This window comes from Nannospalax galili, unplaced genomic scaffold (genome assembly GCF_000622305.1).
Source record: "Nannospalax galili isolate Female #2095 unplaced genomic scaffold, S.galili_v1.0 scaffold216, whole genome shotgun sequence".
Classification (NCBI taxonomy): Eukaryota; Metazoa; Chordata; class Mammalia; order Rodentia; family Spalacidae; genus Nannospalax; species Nannospalax galili.
This window is the reverse complement of record NW_008339003.1, coordinates 1,631,631-1,644,198: the sequence shown is the minus strand read 5'-3', so window position 1 is coordinate 1,644,198 and position 12,568 is coordinate 1,631,631. Positions and strand designations below refer to the sequence as shown.

The window sequence follows — 12,568 nt, the reverse complement described above, 5'->3', positions numbered from 1 at the left end:
GCTTAAGAGTGCGGCGCCAGCCAGAGCTGCCCCAACAGCACACAGCCTAGTACCGCTGTCTTGCTGCGTCTTCCACAATAGTCTCAGGAGTATTGAAATGCAGGGCAACGCTTGCCAGAAATAACTGCTTTGTTGGTGACCAAGCGCATCTTGCCCTTTCGTTCACACAAAATAGAGAGGGACAGTGAAATACGGAATGGAGTTTGATAGGATCAGAAGACAGAGACTCATACTTTGTATGTAGCTATAACAGTTTAGTAATTTAGAAGTGTCTTTGTCATTTGATCTTTTAAACAACCGACTTTGCATATAAGGAAACTACTCATTATTGTTGGTATTAGAGCTGTTGCCTGAACTATGGCTCTGGAGAGCGGCAGGCGAGGGCTTGAATGCAGGCATGGCAGATCTACAGCCTAGGCTCTTCACCACCACACCACATAGCACCCACTGGTCATGATTTCCATGAGCTGAGCCATCCTTGCTAGTCAAGACTCAGTTTGGTCTTACCCTGTGTCTGATGGCCTCTCTAGGTCCTCTCTTGGATCTACTTGCTGTTTTTAGGTAGTTAGTGAATTTGATTTGTTCTTTTGCTACAGACATATACCACAATTGACTCTGTCTTAGACTTTTATAATAAGGATGGCAAATCACACATTGAGTTGGGTTGGTCAACTACCTTGATTTATAGTCAGGCACAAAATATAAAATTTTAAAATTTTAAATAAAATGAAATTTTATTTTATTTTGACTGTGTCTGTGGGCTTCATGGACTCCACAGCAATTCACATCTCCTGCTGTGCTCTAATGTCAGCTGTTTAGTCCTGAGTTTGCCTTTTCTGTCTGCTCTCTCAAAGACTTGCTTGGGAGTTCTTTGTCATGTGCATACTTTATTGTTGTCCTGTTCTCTTCATTTTTCTTCTTGACCCACCTACATATCTAGACCTCTAGAATGAAAGCTCTTTGAGGTTGGATGCTGCATCTGTGCTCTCCTCCCCTCCACTCTCCTCCTTCCTCTGTCCTCTCCTCCTCCATCACCTCCTCTTCTTCTCCTCCTCCTCCTCCTCCTCCTTCTTCTGCCTGGCATCACCACTTGTTACAGTACCTAGCATGTAGCTAGCATATAATAAATGTGACTTTTAATATTTCTTACCCTGTTTTTCTCAGTACTTAGGATTATATTATATAATACATCCATAAAGTAGAAGTGCGGTCTTTCAATAATTCCTAGAAAATTTTCAAAGGCATCATTACCACTGACCCTGATGTAACCATGTAGATGTCTTAAATGGTATCTATAAGTCATTCCTTTTGAACTATGTCTATTGCTGTTGCTTAAAAACAGATAAATAAATTGAATGTTTAAATTTGATAAACTGATTACAGTCACCCCAAACTGATACTTGGAAAAGTCTTTTCATAGCACTTTATGAGTCTAAATACACCCTTAACAGCATTATATTGTATCTGATAACATGCTATTTTCCTAATCTATAATGACATTCAACTTTGAGAACAATCTGCATGCATACTTCATTATTTGTATATTATAAATGAAACAACATCTTTTAAAAGATTATACAAGAATTGACCATTTTCTTTCTTGCTTGAGACAAAGTGCCTTTAATTGGAACAATACTTCCATCACCCCAATTCCTTCAATTCTATGTGAGGGGCAGAGGTAGAAAGTATTGCAAGGATAAATTGTCTGTTATATTTCTAAGAAAATGTATTAACTCTGACATCGATATTTATAGTGTTCTAAAAACAATTCTCTGAAGTAGTTTTATGAACTAGATTATGTCATGACCAAGCTGTAGTAGAATATAAAACTAGATCAACTAAAGTAATATGTTTTGAATGTGTTACTTCTAGTAATTAATATTTGGTTCAAATTACTATTCAGTTATTGGAGAGAAACTGAGTTTTCCAAGAGATGAGGAAGATAATATGCTGAGAGAGAAAATAAAAACATTCGAAGTATTACAGTGAAGTGTGGAGGAGGCTTCATTTCATACACAGTAATCAGGAATCGTGTTGGTCGATGCTGCCCTTTTGCTTTATCTAATCTGACCAGCTTCATTCACTGTAAACATCCCAAGGTCCACTATCTCTCTTCTGTGAGGACGCGGCAGATATGTTCAGTTCTAAAGAAGGTAAAACATGAATTCACAAGACCTATACCATGGTCAAACTTTTAACATTATTGGCTTAAATGAGGACTATTTCACTGCATTTGTGAGTAGAAATTAATCATAAACTTTCTTTAAATCTTGGGGCAAACCATTTAAAAATGTGAAATTAAAGCTATGCAGTGATTGTCGTGCATGGCTGGAAGTGATAACCACTTCAGCTCTTGAAAGACATTGCGATTGGTGTTCATGTGGATTACATTTTAATATTATCCTGCCAGCTTAATTATAAAGGATTATTAGCAGATCATAAGAGGACTACAATGAAATAGGGTTGTGCAAAGTAGAATATCATTAGCTGCCTGAATCAAGCTGCAGCTTCCCTCCAGGGCAACATCTTCATACAGCATCTGTATGAACTGTGGGCTGGGTTTGTAAGGGATACCCACTTTCCCCTCAAGGCGTATTTGTTAACGCGTCCACTTCTGCATTGTTGGTGTGCATTTCTCGTTGGCTGGTTCTGACCCTTCTGGTAATCTATAATTTGTAGAAGCTGAGCTTCATCTTCCGGACCCTCCAAAGCTGCTTGATTGCATTGACTAAGGAGTGTCAGGTGATAAATGATGGGAAGGCTATGGGACAAGCAGATCTCTATATTATTTCTTTGGCAAAGGTAGCAGATGAGATAAATGACTGTATTAATGCACATACTTGGGCTCCATATTTAAAATCTTGCTGATCTCACAGCAAAACTGCAATTAGGCAAAGAATCAGTGCTATCTGTTCAGCTTTTCAACAGGTGACAGGAGTGGCCGAGCTCCAGCAACTCTGTCTTTCACAGTGCAGTGCAGCATTGCCTTAAAATAGCACTTATGTTGACTTTGTCATGTTAACTGTGGGAACGTTGGAGGAAATACATTTAGGCACTTGAAGACTATAAGTTAAAAGATAAGGCCAGCTGATACTGCAAACAGTGTGCCCGAGAGGCAAATTGAACGGCAAAACTAAACATGACAGGCGTAGATAAAACACTTATTATGATTAATACCAGAAGTAGTAACAAGCTCATTTCTTTCTGCGGCCCCAGGAAACTCACTGTTACCTGATAATGTTTATGGCTCCAGTTCCATGACCCAGTGCCCTACTCTTTCTTAATGGCAGGCTACTAATCTGTGAAACATCAGGACTTTAGGAATTGTTGCTTCTGTGATTTTCTTTCTTTGATTTACAAATTGTTACTGTCCTATTCCCATATCAAGAGTTTAAAGGACACAGGACGGAGGTCCAGAATCCACAGGCACAAACAGATCACTGCTTTTTCTGAATATGTCTAAATAACATTTGCTGCTGGCTAGAACAGGATCTAGACTCCAGGAAGAGATCCCCTTACTCACTGCTGAGATGAATGAAATCATTCTCTGAGAATTCACTTTTGGTAAGTCTGAGGCCACAAGAGATGCAGACTCATAGTAATAACACCCACAGAAGGTAAACTCACTGGTGTTCATTTGTGTCGTTCACTAAGATGCCTACATCTTCTTAGAACTGTCACTTTGATGCTGAAAGAAAAATGAAGGACTTCCATTCTGGCCCACAGCAGATGTATTGCCTATCATTTTAACCCAGCTCATTGCCTTCCAGAACCGCTTTGATTCTGTAAACAGCTTTATTCTTATCAAGTTCTAGCTGGGATGACTTTGATTGGTCTCTATAAATTTGACCTTCTCATTCTTGCTTGGCACCTTAGTATTGTATATAAAAAGTAGAATTATTCTTTGACAAGGTGAATTCTCAAAGCATCATAATTTCTCCTAGGTGTGTGTTCTACTTGCAGAAAATTTCAAGGTAGTCCAACTGTAGTTCAGATAACCTGGTCTTTGAGCAAACCTATTTAATTAAGAATGTGCAGCAGTTAGGCCTGGCAGTTAGGCCCAGCACTTGGGAGGCAGAGGCAAGCAGATCTTTGTGAGTTCAAGGCCAGCCTGGTCTACATAGCAAGTTCCAGGACAGCTAGGACACCTGGGGCTACAGGGAGACCCTACCTCAAAAAAAGAAAAAACAAAAAAAAAAGAACATGCAGCAGTAATTTCATATTCCATACGTTAAGCAACATTCAGAATGAGCACTGTGCTTTGCATACTGTGTAACCAGCTCAGGACTCCAGTACGACTGACACACGGAAACTGTCCTCTACCTAATGCACTCTAAATTACACATTCTCGTTTTGGGGTGCAGCTACTCCCTGATAGGCTCATAGTCAAGTGAAGAGAAGTCAAATAAGCCCCAAGGCTCCCTCCCCAAAACTTGTTTTAATATCTACTGTTATTAAGCCCCCATTTGATTGGATTTTCTTTTTAAAAAATCTGTATCTAGGTCCTTAAACTCATCTCGTTAATATGGTTCAACTATTCCAGTAATTGGGTTGTTACTTAAACTCTTTCCTCTAAGTTCACATTAATGCATAGGTTAATAGTCTTTGGTTTTAATTGCACATCTATATAATCTTAACGAGTGTATAACCTTTTGGACACATAGCATTAGCAAACATTGCATGCAAGCTCTGTGGAAATAAGGAGCCTTTATTGATTGCTTTGGTTGCTGTGTCTAGGTCTTAGAAAAGTTTCGATGCAGTGCTATACAGTAAACAGTCGATGTGTATTTGTTGACAAAATGATTTAAAGAACATATTTATGAGAATTGTGATGTGACTGATGTCTGAATATAGCAATAAAAACTTACAGTGTGAGGAGGTGGAGGAGCAAACCTAGAAAGCAGATGTGCCCATCTGTATACTCTCATTTCCAAGATGGCAGCCCAGAGAGCTGGTATATATTAAGACGGTAAGGGAAGTGGTGTAGATATTTTCTTCCTAGTTCATTTCTTCTTATCTAGTCATTGTATGGAAGAGGCCCAAATTCTAAACTCTCTTAATTATTCCTCTGCCACAGGAACAGCAGGATAGTTCCTATATGGACAGCTTTCAGGAAAGTTAACAGGACAAATGTGATGACACGGTTGAGAGCAAGAGCTTTAACATACTTCCATGAACAGAAGGGTTGAAGACCAGCATGACTAGATGATGTCTGTTGTTCATTTACAAAATCCCTTCTCTTCCCAACATTTTAGCTTTCTGTGGGTTCCTGGTGGGAAAGGAGCCACACTTAGAACTTCTCTGGAATTTATAAAAGCTGAGCCTATGGATTTTGGGCAATGAGTTTATGGATTAAATTTTGTAATCTAGTAAAAAATTGAAGGAGGACAATTTGAAACAACATTTGATGAGCATCGGGTTAGATAATAAGAGGGAAGAAGCCAGAGTCTTAAAAGCAGGGCTTAATAATTTTGAAATACTGATAGTTGTAAGTAAAACTGTATGTTATCTTTACTACAGTATTGCCTGCATCTCTGATATGGAATTATATTATCAAGGTTTTTACGTTTCATACAGTAGAATGTATTCTGGACAGTTTAGCCAGAAAAGCAATGGTTTAGAAGGATCATAGCTATTTCACAGCACTTGGAGGCAGATGCTTGTGAGGCTTGAGGTTTAAACTCAAAGTTTGCCTAAAGCCATCACAGGAATTATGGCCATTGTCCCTGATACCACCACGAACTGAGCACCATGAATAATACCTGCAGCCCAAGGAGCATAACCATCATGCCAGGTGTACCCCATCATGCCCTGTAGAGACTGCACTCTTGGGTGCTCCTATCTCTGAGGCCAGTGGTTCCCAGAGTCTCCGTTCACGGCCTTTCTCTTAAGTCAATCATGAATGGCTGAAAATGATTACCCAAGGTTAACTGATATGCCTCAGTGTTAGGGAAGACTGTTTCTGTATGGTGACATCTACACTGAAAAAAGGGACTCAAAATCTATATCTATTTTGTCTAATATAGAAAGACTATCCATGATAGGATGAATAGATATGAACTCATGCATTTAGTAAACAAACATTTGCTGAGTGACAGAATTGAAGCAAAGATCAAATTGCAGTAAAGGTCTGATATTCTGAGTATAATAGACTCAGGATTTTTTAAAGTTATATTCTTGGAATTAGGGTAAGGGGAATGAGAGAAAGGAGGAAACAAGGTAGTAAACAAATATCTAAATAGCAATTTTAATATGTCAAATGTTGAGATAGGTACAGGAGACAGAGAAATGGAAGATTGCACATTTAGGTAGCTACAGTTATGCTTATGAAGGCCTCACTGAAGATGTGGTGTTTGGGACTCAAGATGCACAGAAGCCAACCACCAGTGCGTGTGAGGGATGAGCTCACAGCAAGTCCTTCAGTGGGAGCACTACTGATGTGATGTGAACAGACTAGTGATGTGACAGTTAAGTCCCCAAGGAGAAAAAGGGGAAAAGCTAGTGAGATAATGAGACAGAAAGATGGTGTGAAGGGTGCGGGTGGGGAAGCACGGGCCCGGATATTCAGAGCCTCCTGGAGTATGGTACAGACTGTGGATTTTACTTTAAGAAAATGGAAAAGTGCTAGCCCAACGTTTCCTTTTGGTTTCTCTAGAATTTTCCTCACTCACCCTCCATATTTGCCTGCACAGTCACCCATGTCCCACCAAAGTGGGGCATTTGTTGTAATTTACATAGGACAACCACCCGAAGCCAAATTTTTTTTTAAAAAATTATTTAATAACCACATACGTAGAAGAAGCATTTCATTGAAACAGCATTGACATATTCAATAACAATTTTCTGAGCTAAGATGAATCTTCATCGTTTAGGAAATGACTGTTGAGTGGAGTTGTATGCATATTCTTTTTTCTTTTTTGAGGGAGGGTCTCACTATGTAGCCTGGGGGACCTGGGACTGACTATGTAAACCATCCCAGGCTGGCTTCGATCTCACAATGATCTACTTGCCTCTGCCTCCCACGAGCTGGGATTAAAGGTGTTCATTACCATATACCCAGTGAGTGTATGCATATTCTTAGTAAGAGCCATCAGAAAACAAAAGTGAATCCTATGTGGATCCTCCCCAAAACATCTACAAGGGAGAGCAGATCATGCCCGATGACATGATGACTTAGAGTAATGGGACCTGATGCCTACTTCAGTGTCAGTGTGTGGAAAGCCCTGTCAGAATTCTCATGGGGATAGAAGTTCTACAGACCCTGGTGAAAGCCATGTCTGAAGGGCTCTGTGAAGTGTGTGAGCAGAGAAGGACATCACATCACAGCCAGAGCAGCAGCAATGAAAATTACAGAGGTATGATGGTGTGCCTTATATTCAGAGGCAATACATTGTTCATTTGGGATGGAGTGTAAGAATAAAGAGACAGTCAGAAAACAGCTTGTAAAAATAGGTTGGACCAGCGGCTGAGGAGATGGCCTGGCAGTTAAGGGCTGTTGTTGCACGATCAGGAAGACCAAGGTTTGCATTTCAGGACCCACCTAACAAGCCAGGGATCTCAAAAATGTCTGTAACTCCAGCTCTGACAGAATTAACTGCCCTCTTCTGGCCTTTGTGCTAGCATAAACATGCACACTAGAATACACACACTCACTCACATACACACATACACACAAACAAAATTGAAAACTTAGAATACTGGAATCAAATGGAAACTATGTCCTAATGTCTAGAATTTTAGGTTTCATACTGAGGTCAGCAGAAATATACTGAAGGTTTTGACATGGAGAACACCATAAACAGAAGGTAATCTTCAAGAGGATTTAAAAAATTAAATAATGGCTCCTTAGAGAGAAGAAGAGTTGGGATGCCTTTTAAGGAGGGGGAAGCTGTAAGACCTGTTTCAGGTTATGTTGTAAGAGAGTGACCATAGATTGAAGAATAAGGGACAGATAGATCCAAGAGAGTAAATCAATAGAGAGCTGGAGAACTGCACAGGCAGAGTGGGTGTGTGGGAAACTACAAACATTTTATAATGCTCTACCACCAGGGTGCTGGTTGATAAATCCCATGTTCGTGGAAGACTTTGGTGCCCCTGCTCAATTCACTGGGTGTTCAGACTTTTTCTGTTCCAGGTTCCAAACCCCTCCCCCACTCCAACAGCTAAGGGACTAACTGCTAAACCACAGAGACCTGACTGTTGGTACCTGCTCAATCCTGCTTATTAAATAGTTTGAACATCACCTTTGACTTGGACAGCTTTAGTAAAATTAGGTTCAAAATACCATTTCTCCATTCCTGCCTCCTTAGCCTTCTGAGAAATGAAATTATCAGCAAGCCAAAGCAAGGTGAGGCTGGGTCTATCAGATGCCCTGACATAGATTGAGAATTCCCAGAGATATCTGCAGGCTGAGATTCTTCCACCATCAATATATTGGGCGTATGTGTCAGCTTTTGAATTTAGATTAGGAAAATACCAATTACAATTTCTGTCTAGTGAGCTGTGCTGTTAGCTATTACACTATTAAGTTAGTTTTCGCATTCCCCACTATGTCCTTTAGTATTTGGACTGGGAACTTAGAAGAACAAATATATGCACATAATCTGACTTATTATAGTAATTACATACCTTGAATAACCTGTAGTCATATTATTTGTTGCTATTAGTTACAATTATCAGGAGATACTTCAAACCCTTCAAACCAGGCGGTATAATCTCTGACATGTTAGTCCTTTGTAAATTATTTCAAACATACTTTCTTACCCGAAGTGAAGTTTAAAAAGATACATTTTGAAAAAGCCAGAATTTGCTACTCCATATGTATTAAGGATTTTCAAGTATCAAACTATTTGCTTATTAAAATAATCTAAGATGAAGTGTAGTAGAAAAATAAACTCCATTTCTTTGTTTATTTGCTCAGGAATAAGCTTGAGAAATATTAACTAGTTGATGGCAGAGTGAGAGTAAAAATGCAGTTTTCTAACATTTACTTTTATTAAGCTAAGGCTCCAGAAATATGAAAAATATTGTGACTCTTAAATTCACTTTCAAGCGGTGAGGCTGGGCTGTGGACTGTGGTTTTATTATGTGTCAGTGGATGAGGACCCACTGTCACTTGGGCAGGAGACAGCAAGTGGCATGCCTTCCGGTCTCCCCTCACCATGCATTTAAAATTGTTTTATGGTTTAAACAATCCAGAACTGACCTATGTGAAAGAAAGATATAGGAATTCATCAATTTTTTACATATGAGTTGATTTTCAATAAAAAGGGATGTAACTTATTTAGAAAAGGTATACTGTAAGAAGAAAATATAAAAAAAAATAAGTCTAATGTCATAAACTTCTTTAAGCTGTATTAGGGAGAGGAAAATAAATTACTCCCCAGTATTAAACTGTTAACTAAAATATGCTGTGAATGTTAATGAAATTTGTTTAAAGAGCAGTAGAGGTAGAGTAGCAACAGACACTGAAAGGAAGCCCCTGTCCTCCTGATCCTGAGGTCTATGTGAATAAGTATGTGTGAATGAACATAAATGCACAAGTAACAATTATGGCAGATGCTGTCAGTGCTGTAGAGGAAATGCCAACATGGCTGAAGGGGGAAGAGTGATTCCTTCAATACAGATGGAGGTGGGAATGGAGATTTGACTGCTAGACTGTTTTTTCTTCCATGTCTTCACACATTCCGTGATAAGATATGTGACCATGAAACAGCTGGATCAGAAGACACAAAGAGCCAGGCACTTTCCCAGTGAGGGTCTGTGTGAATGCAGTTAGTATGTCACTAACACTGTCAGGTTTGGTTGTGTCTAGATCAGCTGGGCTAGTTATGATGTATTAAAGCTGTCCACTTCCTTGTAATGGAGGAATTCATAAATTTATTAGTCTATTAGTTCTTAGACAAAGGACTTTAATGTTATTCTTAAGAGGAAGTGTTTTATTTTAAATGACAGCAGGACAGGGTAAGAGTAATAAGCAGCCATCAATCAGACAAAAATCTGCAAAAAAAATGAGCTGAAGCCTGGAGCCATCACTAATAAAAGTTAAAAATATTTTGGTTCATGTTTCTATCGGCTAAGACCACTTTACACTTACGGTGGTGGACCTCCACGACTCTTGTCACCGGGAGGCTGGCCTGCCTTGGGAGGTACTGAAATCTGTAAAATGTGGCTACGACATCATGCATGCTCATAAATAGCAAAATACCAGCAAAAATATTCCAGGTTACAAAAGAAAAGAAACAAAAACGTCACAAGAAAGGACTGGGTACCCAGCTCAGTGGCAGTGAGTGCACTTTTTCAAGATGTGCCGGGCCCTGGGTTTAATCTCTAGCACAATAAGAAAACAAAACAATAAAACCAAGACAACAAAATCCCCAAATAAAACATGGGTCTTCCAGGTGATTAGTGAGAAGGGGTCTCCATGGAGTGAGGTACCTCTTGGTGGGTTTCCCAGCCTGAGAGCCTCCTGATGCCTGATGAGAAGTCATCCTGAGTGGGACTTAGTGTGTGGCAGGGAACTGCCTGACTGAGTTTTTGTAAATGTACTAATTTTTTTCCCATAAGATGCTCCATATGCAATACACATAACATTTTATGAGATTAATATCTTTAAATCTGATTTTCAGAAATCATGAAATATAAGAACTCAGTACAATGCTTGGGAAGGTAGATTGTTTGGTTTTCAGTGTGGCTTTTATAAGCTATTTTTCACCTGCCCTTATTCCTCAACATTTCTCATTACTATTCGTTTGTAAAATAGGAAATGTTAGAGCGCTTGACAAGACGGGACATCTATGTCACATCCGTTCCCCAAGGTTCAGAGAAAATCATGGAAGAGGGAACAGAAAGTTTTTAAGAGCCAGATGTCAGGGAAGACCCGAGTAAAGCAGTGTCTTTTGGCCATGACAGGACCACTGCACTCCTGAACTCATAGCAGCTGTGATTACCTGCACAAGATCAAGCCAGTCAACTTTCCAGCATTGAGTGGGAAGGAGTTCATGAGACCTGCCCCTAACTGCAGAGTTTGTGATGGCTTCTGGGGCAGGGAGAGTCAGTTTTCTTTAAGGGGGTGGCTCCCGGTTAAGTCAACCACAATCCTGTGGATGACCACACACCTAGAAGTATATGGTCAGCACAAATTGGATTTGATGGGACATTAACTATAAAAGAAAGTTTTAAAAAAAGACACATTGCTGTTACAAATGAAATAAATATTTAATATGAAACTCATTCATAAAGCTACTTCATTGAAATACAATTTTTACCAAACTTTCTTTTTATAGGTAATATAAAGTCTATATTTTATTTAGAAAATAATTATCAAAATCAGTTACTCAGTTGAGCCCTTTTGTAACAGGCTTACCCGAAACACACGTCCCTCAACACCCTGGGAGCAGGACTCTCCAAATGGCTTCTTTCCAGGATGTTTAGCCTATGTGCTGGGCAGTAAGCAAGGTTACAAATTCCATTCATTTTGATTTCCATCTCTGTGTGGAAGGAAGGAATGTTAATAATATCAAGTATCTGATCTGACAAGGGCCCTCCACATGTCAGGTCACTCATCACACACCCTGGAGAGTGAGTCAGGAAGATTGGGCCATTGGCACGATCACACCCAGAGGTCCTTAGCGCCCAACTTTCTGTGATGTTTCCCTAATTCACATGCTTCCAAGTGTTATTGGTTTTTGTTATGATAAAATCCAAGATTTCAACACAGCAGAATCTTCCGTATGATGTGGTCTGGCTGAAAACATTTTGCTTGTAATGCATTCATTTGTGGTTATCTTGTGAATTGTCAAAGATGGGTTACACACTTCTTTGATAAGATGAAAATAAAAGTCATTCAGTTTCCCCAAAGTTTCTGTGAGGTCAGCTGGGTGTTGATGCCATGCTGGGTGCACCAGACAAAGTACATGGTTTACACAGCCTGTGACAGCTTCAGTGCTGTCCAAAGTGAACACATGCTCTGGGAGAAGGAACTTTGAAATTCTGATTTAGAAAATTTTCCAGGCATCAAGCAATTTCATTGTCAAAATATGATTGCCACCTATAAAACCTCTGTAGTTGCACGTTTTAATTTTTTTTCTCTTGGAAGTAAAGTTTTTAACCTTTAAGTTCTCCCACAAGAAGAGTTTCAGTAGGTTTTGAGTAACATGTTTAAAAATATAAAAGTCAAAAATCTTCTACATAATTTGTAAGAATAATTGGTTGACTCGGGAGAAACAAAAATTTCCTAACAAATTTGAATAATAATATTCTGAAGGACCATTCATGTCAGAGAACAATAACAGGTTCTTGTTATAGATTGGTAACAGGTGGTAGTTACACATACACTATACTGTGATGTGGAATAGTACATATTCTTGGACTGGACACTATGTCAAGGGGCTATAGAAATAGTTGTCAAGATTTCACAAATGCAGTCAATTTATTTTGGAGCATGGCCTTCCATTTGACATGATTTTAGCTCTGTGAAGACTCTCTTCTAGATATAACTGGCATTAAAACCAAAGATCTGTTAAGCTTCATAAAAAACATATTCAATGACATATTCCTTTTTCCAATT

At 39.2% G+C, this 12,568-nt stretch overlaps 1 long non-coding RNA gene across 1 annotated transcript in view; it reads left to right on the top strand.

Moving 5' to 3' along the window:
• Positions 1–2,103: 2,103 nt before the first annotated feature.
• LOC115070506 overlaps positions 2,104–12,568 on the top strand; it is a 32,700-nt gene continuing 22,235 nt past the window's right edge. Inside the window, exon 1 of the long non-coding RNA XR_003849660.1 lies at positions 2,104–2,153. This is a non-coding gene — a long non-coding RNA (uncharacterized LOC115070506). The remainder of the gene's footprint in view (positions 2,154–12,568) is intronic.